This window comes from Phyllobates terribilis, unplaced genomic scaffold (genome assembly GCF_046119375.1).
Source record: "Phyllobates terribilis strain yellow unplaced genomic scaffold, ASM4611937v1 Scaffold_5__5_contigs__length_657084704, whole genome shotgun sequence".
In the NCBI taxonomy this organism is placed as follows: Eukaryota; Metazoa; Chordata; class Amphibia; order Anura; family Dendrobatidae; genus Phyllobates; species Phyllobates terribilis.
Window position 1 is genome coordinate 30,890,591 of NW_027362765.1, and position 12,501 is coordinate 30,903,091.

Sequence of the window (12,501 nt, forward strand, 5' to 3'; positions counted from 1 at the left end):
CCATTGTCTCCTCCATCACAAGTGCCACCCGCAGAATGAATGATGGCGGTGACTGGTGTTAGAAGAAGACATTGCAGGAGCAGATCTCAGAGGAGATGTGACACACCATTTGTAGAAGCTCCAATGTTACAGAATGGCAGGAAATCAGAATAGTAGAAAAACCCCATAAAGTGACTCAAATTTGTAAATTAGAACTATCAGTTATTCTATAGGAGTAGTGACTATTTTGGTATCTGAGTGGAGCTTGTGTTTTGCAGGATGAGTAAAAGTTTTAATTAGTATCATTTTCGCCTACATAACAATTTTTCATGACTTTTTATTCCAATATTTTGGAGGCAGAATGAACAAACAGTTGAACACCAAGCTCCACTGGTTCATGCTATGAGGTTTTCTAGTAGACTGTGAACTGTCATTGTCTTAGTGAATAATTCAGTTTTACTACAGAACTCCCATCTATGAACAGTTTGAGTAGAAATGATCAAAAATATGAATTTCAAGGATATTTTATTCAAAATTAATAATTCGCCTTATTCTTGGCAGATGACTGTACCAGAAGATCAGAGGGACAAATTAAATCTTCAGTTTTTAAATCAGATGACCTTAAGATTACACAGGATACAATTGAAGTGAATGTCATTACTCCAAATACACCATCTTTCCTTCACAGCAAAAATCTGTCACCTGATCCTTTGAAACAAGTCCTATCTTCTGATTCATTAAAGACTACTAATACAAATAAAAGTCAGAAAAGAGGCATTAAAAGAAAAACTGCGCTTAAATCAAAGAAGCCAATTTCAAGTTCAGAATATGGAAATAGTTTTCCTCTCGAAACATCATTTGTTAAACATGAAAAAATTCACACAGAGAAGAAGACATTTTCTTGTTCCAAATGTGGAAGAAATTTTAACCAGGAATTAGATCTTGATAGGCATGAGAGAATGCATACTGGTGAGGAGAAGCCATATTCATGTTCAGAATGTGATAAATGTTTTCAAGTGAAATCAAAACTTATCAGACATCAGAGAATTCACACAGGGGAGAAGCCGCATCTATGTTCAGAATGTGGGAAATGTTTTAACCAGAAATCTTATCTTGTTATTCACCAGAGAATTCACACTGGGGAGAAGCCTTTTTCATGTTCAGAATGTGGGAAATGGTTTACCAGTAAGTCAATTCTTGTTGCACATCAAAGCATTCACACAGGGGAGAAACCATATTCATGTTCAGAATGTGGGAAATGTTTTAGCCGAAAATATAATCTTGTTATTCACCAGAGAACTCACATGGGGGAGAAGCCTTTTTCGTGTTCAGAATGTGGGAAATGTTTTAGCCTGAAACCTTATCTAGTTAGTCACCAGAAAATTCACACAGGGGAGAAGCCTTTTTCCTGTTCAGAATGTGGAAAATGTTTTGTACTTAAATTACATCTTGTTCTTCACCTGAGAACTCACACAGGGGAAAAGCCTTTTTCATGTTCAGAATGTTGGAAATGCTTTACTAGTAAATCCCATCTTATTACACATCAAAGAATTCACACAGGGGAGAAACCATATTCATGTTCAGAATGTGGGAAATGTTTTAGCCGGAAATCTAATCTTGTTAGTCACCAGAAAACTTACACAGGGAAGAAGCCTTTTTCCTGTTGTAGTGCGGCGGTGTTCACACTGTGCGGTAATGAGTCAGTGACCCAGTAGAGTTCAACTTAAATGTATTTCTTTTCCAAAAACTCACAAAGTAAAGGTAAACGGTATCCTCCGGATCGCAGCCGGGTCGTAACACAGTCCGCCTCCAAACCCATTACCGACCGTGTCACGCTGAGGTGCGCCAGGAGTTTTGCTTTCATTGGCGCTGTGTTTGCTTCATACAGACCTGTATTGCAGAGCCACCTGCTCTGCAGCTTGAAGACAAAACACTCACACCCAGACCTTTGCTGCAGATTTTTAAATGGAACCTGTGGCCATGAGCCATTTGTAAGACCCGGCTGGAGGGAGTGAACCGCCCCACTGCCACCTGTAGTTCACTCCCAAAATAAAAGCCCATGCTGGGTTTTCTTAAATCCTACTTGGCCAAATAGCTTGACCAAGTTCAAACTTTACTTTTATTCTGCACTGCAACCACAGCTGTGTCTGTAATTGCAGTGCACACCAGCGGGTTCAATATGCCTCTATGCACATCCTAGGACAGACATACCATCCCTTGCATATGATCCCTTTCACTGCCTCACATATCTTCCCCCTCTGTTCAAACTTGTAGGGTTGAACACTTGTCATCATATAGGGTTCCTGTGACAGGGCATCCACATTTCCCTGCGACTTCCCAGCCCGATGTTTCACCGAAAAACTAAAATTTTGCGGGGAGAGGAACCATCTGGTGACCCGAGCATTCCTCTTCTTTGCACTTCTCATCCAGACGAGGGGCGAATAATCCGTTACCAAACGAAACTGACGCCTGAGCAAATAATAGTGTAGGGACTCTAAGGCCCACTTAATAGCCAAGCACTCTTTCTCCACTACGCCATAATTTTTCTCTGCCGGGGTACGTTTCCTGCTCAAGTAGGTAACTGGATGTTCATCTTTGTTCAACTCTTGCGACAGTTCTGCACCTAGGCCTACCGCTGAGGCATCCGTTTGTACAACTAAAGTTGGGGCTGATGGGGATCGGCTGTCCACACAACGGTAACGTCATGGCCGGGAACGCTTCCTCCCCTTGAGGATTCCACCGTACCATAACGGACTTCTTACCCTTTAACAGATCGGTTAAGATCTCCCAGCAAAATTAGGTATAAACAGGTGGTAGTACCCAATGATGCTGGGGAACGCCCTCACCTGTTTTGTACTCAAAGGCCTGGGCCAGTTTTGAATGACCTCAATCTTATTTGGGGTTTGGTAACCCCGCGGCCAATAACGTACCCTAAGTACCGGGCTTCCTTAGGTCCTATCGCACATTTTTGGGGGTTTGCTGTTAACCCGCGATTCTGAATGAATCTAGCACCGCTTGTACCTGGGACAGGTGGGTATGCCAGTCGGTACTAAAGATGATGATCTCATCTAAATATGCTGACGCGTACTTCTGATGAGGCTCTAATATTATGTCCACCAACCTCTGGGAGGTGGCCAGATGCCCATGTAATCTAAAAGGCAAGACGACATAATGATAGAGACCCTATGGCATTATAAATGTGGTCTTTTTTTTTGCCGATTCTGTCAGTGGTACCTGCCAGTAACCCTTGGTAAGATCGAGAGTGGTGAAGTACTGGGCCTACCCCAGTCTCTCAATTAGCTCATCTACCTGAGGCATTGGATAAAGGTCAAATTTTTTAATCTCGTTCAATTTCCGGAAGTCATTACAGAATGGTGATGACCCGTCTGGCTTCGGAATCAGTACAATTGGGCTAGCCTACTCACTCCTGGATTACATGATGACTCCTAACTGGAGCATTTGCTTTACTTGAGTCGCGATGGCTTGCCTCTGGCTTCTAGCATACGGTACGGTTTCATTCGTACCCTTACCTGAGGCTCGGTGGCACTGTCATGTCGGATCAAAGAGGTCCGACCGGCAGTTCTGAGAGTTCTGTATTCTGCTGCACCAATTACCGAGCCTCCCTTCCCTGCTGTTTTGTTAGATCGTCACTTATCTTGACCTCACCCCTGGCCGCGTCCCTGGCCGGAGACAGAGGGTTCCTCGACGGTACGACTGGAGTCACATACATAACCAAACATTCCCGGTCTTTCCAGGCTTTTAGCAGATTCACATGATACAGTTGTTACGGTTTTCTCTTTCCAGGCTGGTACACTCTGTAATTTACTTCCCCCACCTGTTCCCGTACTTCATATGGCCTTTGCCACTTGGCCATGAGTTTACTTTCTGCTGTGGGCATAAGCACGAACACCCGATCCCCTTCTTTAAAGGACATGATCTAGGCTCTTTTAATATACGTGCAACTCTGCGCTGTCTGGGCATCCATTAGATGCTCTTTTACTATAGGCATGACCGCCGTGATCCGATCCTGCATGCTTGCCACGTGCCCAATTACACTCCTATGCGGAGTTGGCTCCTGTTCCCATGTCTCTTTGGCTACGTCCAGCAACCCCCTCGGATGCCTGCCGTACAATAGCTCAAAGGGAGAGAAGCCTGTGGTACCTCGCGGACAGCGAACATGAAAAAGGGCAGTAACATGTCCCAATCCCTCTCGTCCTTGCAGAGCACTTTTTTTTAACATAGATTTAAATTTCTTACTAAATCTCTCCACCAACCCATCGGTCTGGGGGTGGTACACCAATGTGCGCAACTGTTTAATCCGGAGCAGCTTACATAGTTTCCTTGTCACCTTGGACATAAAAGGAGTCCCCTGATCTGTAAGGATCTCCTTTGGTAGCCTAAGGCGGCAGAACATTGCAAACAGCTCACGGGCGATAAGTTTTGCCGAAGTGTGCCAAAGTGGTATTGCCTCTGGGTAACGGGTGGCATAATCTGCTACCACCAAAATAAGTTGGTGGCCCCACCAGATCCATTGCAATCCGCTCAAAAGGTACCTCTATAATGGGTAGAGGTACCAATGGACTCCGGAAATTTGCATTGGGTGTGGTAAATTGACACTCGGGACATGACTCACAATACTTTTCACCTTGGCATAAATCCAGGGCCAAAAGAACCGCTGCAAATATGTTCTTGGGTTTTTTCACCCCTAGGTGTCCACCCAGCAGGTGTGTGTGAGTCATCTCTAGCACTGCCCGACGGTGCGACTGGGGCACTACCAGCTGTTCCACTACTTCATCCTGGATTTTATCAACCCTATATAATAAATCCTGGTTGAAAGCCATGCGGGAGAAAACTGCCCCTTGCATATGGTCCCTCTCACTGCCTCACACTGTTCAGAATGTGGAAAATGTTTTGTACTTCAATTACATCTTGTTAGTCACCGGAAAACTCACACAGGGGAGAAGCCCTTTTTTCTGTTCAGAATGTGGGAAATGTTTTACCCCCCAAATGGCAACTTCTTGACATTTTAAAATCCCACACGAGGGGATCCATTATCATACCTAGAATTTGAAAAATTAATTACTGGAAATTATATTTTGTTTACCATCAAAAATAATACACACAGGGAGAAACTATATATGTTATCGATAAATTGTACAAAAACTGATGTAACAATGTTACTTGGGAGCGATCTGAGGTATAACAGGAACCTTTTCTATTTAAAGTCTGGCTCGTTTATTTCAGACCTCATAAACCACATCACAGGAAACTCAAATACAGCCATTGTCCGGCATAAAATAAAACATAAAGCAACAAGTCTATATAATAGTGCTTGTTAGCCCTTCTGGCTTAGAGTCCAGTTTCTTAGTCCTTTTGCAAAGTCACTAAATCCAGGAGATCTACACACCTCCATATACATTGCCCATCTATGAGACAAAACAGGTATCATTTTACCCAGTGAACCACACCCACGGGGTGGAGATATGGTGAGCACCCATTCAGCTGCTCATAACCAACCTGTCATGGCCGATTAACCCCTTTTAATCCTATATATTGTATGGTGTACCTGTATATTTATTTGTAATCATTATATTGCAGTTATATATGAATTTATCTTGCAAATTTGTATCATGCTGCCTATTTTCTTATTAGCTATGATTGTCTTGTGTCATACCTGCTATCTTAATATTTTTTTTATCTATGTTAAAAATATAATTTCATTTTATTCTTATTTTCTTGTGCCTTGCACTTTTTTCCATCGGCTTTATTCTATTCTCATGTGCATCCTGGCCTATTTACTCTTTGCTCCTCATATATATATCTAGGTTTATCCTTTTAGTCCTATATGCGCTAAAGCATTGCGTCACTTGGAATATAGAGCAAGGAAAAAGAGAGCACCAGGTATCCAGCGGATCTTCATTAAAATATCGCTTCTATTGGAAACATATAAAAGCAGCCATGTCACAAGGACAAAACACGGAATACTAATCCACAGAGCATGGTAGTCCCAACGCGTTTCAGCTAGATATTAGCCTTAATCATGGGATAAATTCACTGTGAAGCATAGTAGTATATATAACTGAACATACAAAGGTAGCTCCACCTAGGCACAGGTGGTAAATAACTAATAAGGGAATAGAAGTATTATGCTCATATAACAGAATACATGTTACAAGTAACAATATTGTACTATCACAGCAAAAAACAAATCTAAGGAAAGTGTATATATAAATCATGAAACAAGCAAATAAAAAGAGAGAATATAAGAGAAATATCCTGTGTGAGAAAAAAAACAAAACGTTTTTTTGGGAGATCAATTGTTTAGTTTCTACTAAATTATTGTTTATACCAGATAGGGATTAGTTTAAATAACTTTTATATGGAAAACAATTGTTTACATTCAGTAAATTTGAGGAAATAACCTGCAAATATATGGGAATTTATTTGGTTAGAAGAATATCTTTCCGTCTCGATGAGTTTTTATTCAATATTCTTAGTTATTATAAATATAAAATGGCATAAAGAGACTTGAAAGATAGATTTCCAACCGATTAATTATGTGTATTATAGTATTAAATCTTATCTGATGTTCAGACCTTACAATATTCTGGTAACTGATCTAAAAATCCAAAAAGGATTCTCTATTGAGAATTTTCCCTTTGTGTTCCCCTCCTCCTAATGGTTAATATATTATCTCTGTGTAAAATGACTCTGAAATGTTGTGCTTTTCTGGACATAGATGCATGAAAAACAGCGTGTGTGACCACAGCCATAGGAACCTCTTAATGTTGGCAAAGTATCGGAGATACAATTATTTCCTGATAGAGAAAGGCTGGGGGAGAAAATTGCTCCAGGAGTAGTTACCTGGGGGCTACAAATTGTAGAGATGGATTTCCAACCCATTGGATTATGTGTATTGTAGTATTAAATCTTGTCTGATATTCAGACCTTGCGGTATTCTGGTAGCTAATCTAAAAATCCAGAAGGATTCTCTATTGAGCGATTTCCTTTTGTGTCCCCTCCTCTAAAAGGTTTATATACTTTCTCTATGGCTTTACATTTGAGACCTGACACATCCCCATTGTGTGCAGCTGAAAGGGTCTTGATAAGGATGAACAATTAACAATTTTTAAGTTGCTGGCATCAGATAGATGCCTCCTGATGCGTTTTTTCAGTGGCCCCGTAGTGCAGCCGACATATTGTAGTTTGCACAAAAAACATTCAGCCAGATAAATCGCATTGTCAGTATTGCAATTTATAAAGGATTTCATGTTAAGGGTCTGACTAGTAGTATAAGACTGAAATGTTGTGCTTTTCTAGGCATAGCCGCATGAAATACAACGTGTGTGACCACAGCCATAAAAACCTTTTAATGTTGGCCAGGTATCTGAGATATAATTATTTTCTGATAGAAAAAGACTGGGAGACAAAATTGTTCCAAGGGTGGCTGCTTTGCGAGATACAAATTGTATATTGGAAGTCTCCAAGATTTTGCAAAGTGTCTGGTCTTGATTCAAAATAGGTAGATATTTATTCACAATATTAAGGATGTCCTGGTACTGTGGACTATATTGGGTGCTAAATACGTAAATTCGTATTTTTTTTTCTAGCAGAAAATAATTATATCTCAGATACCTGGCCAGCATTAAAAGGTTTTTATGGCTGTGGTCACACACGTTGTATTTCATGCGGCTATGCCTAGAAAAGCACAACATTTCAGTCTTATACTACTAGTCAGACCCTTAACATGAAATCCTTTATAAATTGCAATACTGACAATGTGATTTATCTTGCTGAATGTTTTTTGTGCAAACTACAATATGTCGGCTGCACTACGGGGCCACTGAAAAAACGCATCAGGAGGCATCTATCTGACGCCAGTAACCTAAAAATTGTTAATTGTTCATCCTTATCAAGACCCTTTCAGCTGCACACAATGGTGATGTGTCAGGTCTCAAATGTAAAGCCATAGAGAAAGTATATAAACCTTTTAGAGGAGGGGACACAAAAGGAAATCGCTCAATAGAGAAACCTTCTGGATTTTTAGATTAGCTACCAGAATACCGCAAGGTCTGAATATCAGACAAGATTTAATACTACAATACATATAATCCAATGGGTTGGAAATCCATCTCTACAATTTGTAGCCCCCAGGTAACTACTCCTGGAGCAACTTTGTCCCCCAGCCTTTATCAGGAAATAATTATATCTCAGATACCTGGCCAACATTAAGAGGTTCCTATGGCTGTGGTCACACACGCTGTTTTTCATGCATCTATGTCCAGAAAAGCACAACATTTCAGAGTCATTTTACATAGAGATAATATATTAACCATTTAGAGGAGGGGAACACAAAGGGAAAATTCTCAATAGAGAATCCTTTTTGGATTTTTAGATCAGTTACCAGAATATTGTAAGGTCTGAACATCAGATAAGATTTAATATTATAATACACATAATTAATCGGTTGAAAATCTATCTTTCGAGTCTCTTTATGCCATTTTATATTTATAATAACTAAGAATATTGAATAAAAACTCATCGAGACGGAAAGATATTCTTCTAACCAAATAAATTCACATATATTTGCAGGTTATTTCATCAAATTTACTGAATGTAAACAATTGTTTTCCATATAAAAGTTATTTAAACTAATCCCTATCTGGTATAAACAATAATTTAGTAGAAACTAAACAATTGATCTCCCAAAAAAGTTTGGGGTTTTTTTGTGTTTTTTTTTTTTTTCTCACACAGGATATTTCTCTTATATTCTCTCTTTTTATTTGCTTGTTTCATGATTTATATATACACTTTTCTTAGATTTGTTTTTTGCTGTGATAGTACAATATTGTTACTTGTAACATGTATTCTGTTATATGAGCATATGAGCATTATACTTCTATTCCCTTATTAGTTATTTACCACCTGTGCCTAGGTGGAGCTACCTTTGTATGTTTAGTTATATATACTATACTACTATGCTTCACAGTGAATTTATCCCATGATTAAGGCTAATATCTAGCTGAAACGCGTTGGGACTACCATGCTTTGTGGATTAGTATTCCGTGTTTTGTCCTTGTGACATGGCTGCTTTTATATGTTTCCAATAGAAGCGATATTTTAATGAAGATCCTCTGGATATCTGGTGCTCTCTTTTTCCTTGCTCTATATTCCAAGTGATTGCCTGGAACCAAGGCTATTCCGCTGTCGGATCACCGCTAACACAGAGCCTCCAGCTGTCTACTAACGGGTGAGCTGATATTTTTTCCCTCTCCCTCTTCCCTGCTATTTTGCCAAAAGCATTGCTTAAGGTTTATCTCACATCCACTATGTGTCTAACAGCCAGCTTACATATCTCCTTCCCTGCCTAAAGCTGTGGGCTTGGCACCTTCTACCACTAGACACGAGATTCTTGAGAGGGCATCGGTATTAAAATGTGACTCCCAACTCTAAGTTCTATATGGAAGCAAAAATACTGCAGGGCTAGAAACCAGCGAGTAACATGAGTCATTTTTCCCCTTTTCTTCCTCATCCACCTGAGTGGGCCAGGGTCTGACACTAATTTAAATTCTCGCCCTAAGAGATCGTATCGCAATGTGTCCACCAACCACTTTATGGCCAGGTACTCCTTTTGTACAATGGAACAATTTTTCTCACATGCCGACAGTTTCCTACTCGGGTAGAGTACAGGATGCTCCTCTCAGTGTATTTATTGAGAACCAATCCTAATAAAACTTCTGAGGCGTCCGTTAGAAGTGCAAATTCTTTAAAGTCGGTGGTTATCATGACTGGCTACTAATGCACAGCCACTTTCAGTTCTTGAAAGGTCGGCTCCGCCTTCTAAATCCATTTGGCCATGCCTGATTTTATCCCCTTAAGGAGCTCAATCCAGAGAGTGGCGACTATGGCAAAATTTGGAATGAACCTTCTGTAGCACCCCACCCTAAGGCCCTAACTTGCGTTTTTTACAGTGGTTTTGGACAGTTCTGGATTGCATCCACTTTACTGATCTTAGGTTTGACTTCGCCTCTGCCTACCACATATCCAAAGTATTTGGCCTCCTCTTTCCCCAAGGCACATTTTTTTGGATTTATAGAGAACCCCACCTTCCTGAGACCATTATACACCGCCTGGACCTTTCCCAGATGACTTCCCCAATCTGGGCTAAATATATGATATCGTCCAGGTATGCCGCAGTGTAATTCTTATTGGGTGCGGGGATCCGGTCCTTGGCCCTCTGGAAGGTGACCGAAGCTACCTGCAGTCCGAATGGCATCCGAACATATTGGAAGCCTCCGTCTGACGTAGAGAAAGCAGTCTTCTCCTTCTCTTTTTGTGACATGGGAATTTGTCAACATCCCTTTGTTAGATCCAAGGTGGTTATGTTCCTGGCCGGCCAAAGACTCTCGATCAGCTCAGCGACACACAGCATCGGATATTCGTCGAACTTGGAGACTTCGTTCAGCTTCCAATAATCAGTACTGAATCTCCATTCTCCATCAGGTTTTGAATCAAGAACAATTGGGTTAGACCACCCGCTCTTAGATTCCTCAATAACTCCAAGATTCAGTATACGCTTCACTTTCTTGGAGATCAGTTCTAGGCGAGCCTCCGGAATTCGATAAGGCTTCGAATTCATCCGCACATGGGGTTCTGTTAGAACCTGGTGTTCTATGACATCTGTACACCCCGGCAAATCTGAGAATAGGTCCCGGTTTTCTGGCAGCAATTCCCGACATTGCTGTTTTTGGGCCTTCAACAGCATCTTGGCTATTGTGACATTTTCAATGTCCCCTTCTGCCTTAACCAGCAAACATGTAGTTTCAACTGGGTCCTTTTCTTGCCATGCTTTGATGGGTTGCGGCAGGAAGGGATTGCGGAAGTGAGTAGTGGGAGCTGTTAGCTGGCAGGTGGGAAAGGACTTGCAATACCTTAGGATTTCCCGTTGACAGCCAGGCCAATAGAACCTCTGCCTGACCCGTTTTTGGGTTTTGTTGACACCCAGATGACCAATGACCACCCAAGATTAGTGCATGGGCCCAATTCAACGCCCTCCGTCTATAGGGTCCTGGTACCAACAATTGCTCCACTATATCCTCTCTGACTTCCAGGGATAACTACCTCTTCATCTCTCACCATTACACAAAAGGGAATCTCCACTTCTGCACTACATTCCTCACCAATCACACATTACCAGTTCTCATCGAACAGCATATCACATACATAGCCATCAGCTTTTGTTTTGGCCAAAAGATTTTTTAAGCCTGCCACCACGACAAGGTAGACTCTTCTAACAAGGCCCTACTCTACTCTAACCTATTAAATATTTATTAAAATATCCAATACTGTTTTTAGGTATGTATTTTTTTATTTTTCTTTAAGGGAATGTGTCACAAACATTTTTTAAAATGACCAATAGTATCACATACAAGGGAAAATACCATCATACCATGGCAGGGCCACATATTACCACCACATAGTGACCGAATAATACCACATACAAGGAACAAATACCACCACACCGTGACAAAACCACATATTACCACTACAAAGTGACCGAATACTAGAATACCTAATATTACCATAAGTTCCATTATACACAGGAGCTCTGTACGTAGTGTACAGTGTCTAGTGTAATTGTACAGGTAATAGTGATCACCAGGGATATTATACACAGGAGCTCTGTATATAATGTCAATTTACAGGTAATACCGGGATCACTGGTGATATTATACACGAGCTCTGTATATAGTGTACAGGTAATACAGTGATCACATTATACACAGGAGATCTGTATATAGTATATTGAGTATAGTGTCAGTGTACAGATAACACTGACTCACCGGTGACCTCTCTAGTTGAAGTCCTTCATCTTCGCTTTTCTCCTTCATCCAGTGCAGACCACCATCACTTCTGCCAGCCATGACTTGTCTCTGCATAAAACAACAGTTATCTAGAGCACTGTTCTAGAGCACATTCCCCAACTTCTACACAAAGCAGCTGAATACGGACGCGCACCCACCATTAATATATAAATATTTATTATGGAACCCACCATTCCAAATATAAATTGTAATCCAACACTGTGCCACCACTAAATATAAATAGCCACTTTGCCCACCCAATAAATATATAAATTAATTAGAACCTCTACCTTTTCCCCAATTCAATTCAGCTCCCACTCTGTACCTCCTTCTACCCCGAGTCATTATATTTACATGCCCCTCCGCCCCAATTCATTGTCATGTCCTCTCTCCCTCACCCTTTATTCATCATTTACTCTCCCTCTCCACCCTCAAGTCATCATTTGCTGTCCCCGTCCCCACCCTCAAATCATGATTTGCTCTCCCCACCCCCACTCCCTATTGATCATTTGCTTTCCCCCCACTCCCAATTCGTCATTTACTCTCACCCACCATCATTTGCTCTCCCTATCCCCCACTCCCAATTCATCATTTGCTCTCCACACTCCCAATTCATCATTTGGTCCCCCCACTCCCAATTAATCATTTGCTCTAAATT

The 12,501-nt window shown here is 41.0% G+C and overlaps 1 pseudogene; it reads left to right on the forward strand.

Annotated features, from left to right (window-relative positions):
• Positions 1 to 12,501, forward strand: part of LOC141271857 (uncharacterized) — a 118,210-nt pseudogene that overhangs the window by 54,979 nt on the left and 50,730 nt on the right.